This window comes from Lolium rigidum, chromosome 2 (assembly GCF_022539505.1).
Source record: "Lolium rigidum isolate FL_2022 chromosome 2, APGP_CSIRO_Lrig_0.1, whole genome shotgun sequence".
NCBI classification, from domain to species: Eukaryota; Viridiplantae; Streptophyta; class Magnoliopsida; order Poales; family Poaceae; genus Lolium; species Lolium rigidum.
The window spans coordinates 87724204-87729474 of record NC_061509.1 but is presented as its reverse complement, the minus strand read 5'-3'; the positions used below and the strand labels follow the sequence as shown (position 1 = coordinate 87729474).

Below are 5271 nucleotides of genomic sequence, written 5' to 3'. Positions count from 1 at the left end.
ATGCGAGAAGGTCCATTGGTGGAGTTTGAAGCAAATGGCCACAAGTACAACTATGGCTACTTCCTCGCCGACGGCATATATCCAAGGTGGCAAACTTTTGTGAAGCCAATTATTCAACCAAAAGGTAAGAAGCAAACCCAATTCCACAATGCACAAGCGGCGGCTAGGAAAGATGTAGAGAGAGCATTTGGGATTTTGCAAGCCCAATTTGCCATTGTTAGAGGACCGGCTAGATTTTGGGACCAAGATTGCCTTTGGTATATCATGACCGCGTGTGTAATCATGCACAACATGATTATAGAGGATGATCGCGGAAAAGATGTGGATCATACCCACTACGACTTGATGGGGGTTCCCGTGCAAGTGAGGAGATCCGCACATAGGATTGCCCGATTCATTGCCTCATACCATGCCATTCGGTGCAATGACACACATGATGAGCTTCGAAAAGATCTCATGGAAGAATGGTGGAATTGGAATGGACAACAATAGTTGCATATTTGTTGTATTTGTTTGAAAACTATGTGTTGTATTGTCTGAAAACCATGTTGTATTGTTGTATGTTGGACGTGTTGTATTTGGTGTGAAGTATTGTTGTGAACAATGTATTGTATTTGGATGGTACAATTTATTTGTGAATTTTTATATATTGTTTGATCTTGTTGGATACATACTTGTGCGTGTTTGTTGTTTGCGCCGCGCCCGCGCGCTGCAAAATGGCGCGTCCGGCGGAGGTGCTATTTTACCGCGCCAACGCGCGCTGCAAAATGGCGCACCCGGCGGGGGAGAAATCGCTCCGGCGCGCGGCAACGATTTACAGGGCGCATAATCTGAGGTTTAGCGCGCCGCGATATAGCGCGCCTGCTGGAGATGCTCTTAAGCTTCCCTTGCTGCCACCCTGGTTTGACCATCTTCTAAACCCATCACCACCTTTTGAACGACTTTCTAGTATCTTCGTACTTTTCAAACATGTGTCTCCATCCATTCTCTCAAAGCCAAAAACCAGCTTCCCTGCCCAACCGCACTTGCACTATACTACTGATCCTACTACTTTTCCCTCCACTCACGTCCACACATGCATGCATACACATTTGCTTGCACCGCCAACCCCGATCGATGTGTATATATACCAAGGATCGGAGGTTGACGACGGCAGTGACAACGAACCATCCTCGATCATCTACCTCTGGAGACAAATTAATGGAGGCTGCCAGCACCGTGGCGATCTCTCGACGTGCTGCTTTGGGAGTATGATGGACACGCTCTTCGTGCTTGGCCAGGAATCTCGGCTGCGCATCCTCGAGCAGGCGGCGTCGCGCATCCCCGGCTGCGTCTACCTCTGCGTCTGGGCGCCCATCCCCGGCGGCCACCATCCTCCCCCTTCCGCCGCCGCCAGCAGGTAAGCACAGGTCCATCCCATTGGTTTCAATTAGCTGTTGAAGTGTTAGTGCTTGGGAGTTGGGACGGGTCGTCTCTTACATTGCGCTGGGGTTTAACCATGAGCAGGGCTCATCGCCACCTGCTGTGCCTGGACGCATGGCTCCGCGAGGGCGGCGGCAGCGGTGACAGCGACCGCGCGCGCGCTCTGTTCGACGCCTACCGTGGATCGCTCTGCGCGGCCGTAAGCGGGTGCGTGCCAGGGTGGGCTTACGGGGACGGCCGGGCGTACATGGAGCTGCCGGAGCACGATCTGGCGGTCACAGCGTCGTCGCCAGTGCAGCAGCAGTTCTACGAGGAGGCTGGCATCAAGGTTTTCTTCATTCATAATCTCGCATGTATGAATGCCAAATGCATGCGTTTGAACGACGCTGAGCGGTGTTTATGCATGTCCGGCAGGTGGCGGCCTTCATGGGATGCGAGAGCGGCGAGATCGAGGTGGGCTTGTCGATGCCGGCGGGACAGACGAATCTTCAGGCGAGCCTGGGCCACGTATTCTCCGAGGACTTCTTCCAGCAGTCTCTGCTCGAGGAGCTGCTCCAGCTCCCGCCGACGCGGCCGTCTTCGTCGTCCTCCTCTCTGCCGTCAATCTCCGTGGGCAGCCCGGCCGACGGCTCGACGTCGCTCTTGCGCAGCACAATGGCTGCCATGTCGTCTACCACGACGTCTCCCAGGGATCTGACGGCTGCGCAGATGCTCCATCCGTTGCGTCCGCCGCACCCGGTGCCGTTCAGCCGTCACGGCCCTGGCCACGGCCACCTCCACTTCCCGAGCGCCGAGGCCGACGACGTGGCGATGGCGCAGGCCATGCTCACCGTCATATCTTCTTCGTCGTCCTCGTCAGCGATGCCTACCACGTCTCTGCCTATCGTCCCAGGCAACCACCGCGCGCGTAGATCGCCGCGCCGGGGCTCGTCGACGACGGCGTTCAGGGCGTACAATGCGGCGCTGGCGCCGAGGGCACCGCGGCGGGCATCAGGCGCGCCCGGGCAGCGGATGATCAAGATGGGCATCTCCATCCTTAGGAGGATGCAGGAGTACAACGGCCAGCAGCGCACGTCCGGGGCGACCGCGCAGCGGTGGCGGGAGGATGACGAGGAGACCGCGGTGGCATCGGCGCCGGCGGCGGCACCGACGAGCAGCCAGCTGCACCATATGATATCGGAGCGGAGGCGGCGCGAGAGGCTCAACGAGAGCTTCGAGGCGCTGAGAGGGCTGCTTCCTCCCGGATCAAAGGTTTGCACACATTCGTACATTGTGTTTGTGTATCATCCTGCTCCGTTCGTTTAAGCTCGTTCGAACTTCGAGCTATTTTGTTTCTAAAACTGATCGATGCTTAGTTAAGCTAATGCATATTTCGTTCTGCAGAAAGACAAAGCCACCGTCCTCGCCCACACGCTGGACTACATGAATATCATGATGACCCAAATCTCTGAGCTCGAAGCCAAGAACCGAAGCCTCCAGGCGGCGGCGCAAACCCAGCGACACCAACGCGCCGTCAACGGAAGCTCCAGGGACAGACCACTCCTCCAAGCAGGCGGCTCGTCGGTGAGGGTACAAGTGGATGTGACCAGCAGCAGCGCCGGCGCGTCCACATCGTCGTCGTCGTTCTCGCCTGCGGATCATCACCGCGAGGTGACCATCAGGGTGGCGGCGCCGGGCGACCTGTCGGAGCTAGTGGCCCGCGTGCTGGCTGTGCTCAAGGGCATGGCCAGGCACCGTTTCACGGTGGTCGCCGTCGAAGGCAGGCGGCCGGACACCAACGGCGACGGCATTGCCCGGGCGAGCCTGACACTGCGAGCAACGGTACGATCGAACCAACTATAATAAGCTTACGTCATGATGTTCATGAATTGGTACGGCGGTTACGTCACGGACGGGTAGGAACGCACGTGAGATCTGGTGGGTTTCAACCGTTCAGGCCAGGTCAAAGTCAAACGGGATGTAGCTCCTAGTATTTGGCCGACGGCGACGGCTGCCGGCGAAAACTCAGCGAGAAAGCTTGACCGCCCTTGAAATGTTCTCGGGTGACGTCACAGCCCGTCTCCTTTTCCTGTCAGTCGGAGTTCCTTTCAGTTTCAGAGAAGCTTCATCCGTCAGTTAATACTTTCGTGATCTACGTCTGTGCTCCACCACAAGAAAACGTAGAGAGATAGCGATAAATCGAGGTGTTCCAATCGCCATGACTTTGGCAGGACCGCAGGACGCTCTGAAGACTCGTGACCGTGCTTTGCTTGGCCAGGAATAGCTACTCATACCGTCCGCACAAACGAACGTGTGTGCTTGCTTGAAACCTGTTTTCGCCTCGTTTTATAAATAAAGCCACACATTATCGAACCCGCGCTTCTACATGTTTTAGTGTGAGGATTGAACAGTAGAGACGGGCTAGGAAATCTGGTCTCTCGGCAAAATTTCCAAATTCCGAACTTAAAATTTGAGACTATTTAAGTATTTTTTTGTTGCTTTTCTGAAGAGTTTATATGAATAATGGTGGATACGAGTTTAGGCTCGTTATGAATAATGGTGGATACTAGTTATGAATAATGGCGGATAGGCTTAGGCTTGTTTGAAACAAATGGTTTCGGTAGCAAGTAAATTTTTACGGTTGGAACCATACATGATTTTTTTATGAAATGAACCCATCTGCTTGCTTGCAGCATTGCCTTTTAACTATTTCTATTGTCATTCTTTCCCTTTTTGACCGCATTATGGCTGTTCTTCGATTGCAACATGTTTTGGACCCGACATGTGTCTTTTTCTCTCTCTACTAGTTGCCTGAATGATGTCCGAGATTAATTACCGGTGCACGGTGGAATTGACTGGCTGTGAATCTTGTAGGCTGCCGGTGAATTCGACGAGGCGTCGTTGAGGGAAGCTGTGGCGAAGGCTGTCGTGGGTCTGGTGACACCCGCGCCGTCGGACGACGACGAGTCGCCGTAGCGGATCAGCTTTGACCCTTCTTCCGTCCATATCGGTCCCCGTGTTTAGCCAGATGGGGACGCTGCAGCTATGCTCAAAACTGGATTACAGTTTACGGGACATAGAATTTTTTTCTCCTTGTACTCTGTAATCTGTGCTCGTTGAGGATATTGAGCAACTGTAATCTGAATTTCTAGATGTATTGGAAGCAAGTGACATCGATTAGATCTTCTCTTTTACGGTTTGGCTAACTCTATAAATCGTTCTTACTCCCGCGCCGTCCTCAAATAGTTTGGAGGATAGGCGCATCTCCAACGGCATAATAGAAACGGACTAAAAGCTTTTGTTTGTCTCCACCAACCCAGCCGTCAGATGTACAGTAAATGCGTCTACGCGGATGTTGTTCGCGCGAGTCCATATAACTTAAGTGGCCTCTCTCTTAATTAATGCATCTTTGTTGTGGCTAATAGTGACCACATAAAAGACATCTTTTCATCTCTCTCCTCCCTAATGAAAGCAAGGCTCAAACTCATGTTGTGGACATGTACACACACGTACGGACAGGTTAAAAAAAGATCCACTTTCGTGTTTGCGCCCGACGCAAATGGACCGAAATAAATACAAATCGTGTCCAAAATGCGTCTGGCCACTAGAGATGCCCTAACTTATATGCTTGGCTAAACTCGGGGGACGCGAGCAGGCGAGCAACTCGTGACATGTGGAGAGTTGCGGCGCTCACATGTTGGTGTTGAGGACATCCCTACCTCACTACCACCTCCGTCATTACCAACTGAAGATGAACCTGCTGTGAAGCTCAAGTCCAATGAAGTTCGGATTGGATCAATTACAAGGGCTCGTGCGAAGCTACTTAAACAACAGGTGAACTTGTTCCTAAACGATACCATCATTGATGAG

At 53.0% G+C, this 5271-nt stretch overlaps 1 pseudogene; it reads left to right on the top strand.

Moving 5' to 3' along the window:
- Positions 1-1116: 1116 nt before the first annotated feature.
- Positions 1117-4595, top strand: LOC124689945 (annotated as a pseudogene).
- The last annotated feature ends 676 nt before the right edge of the window (positions 4596-5271 follow it).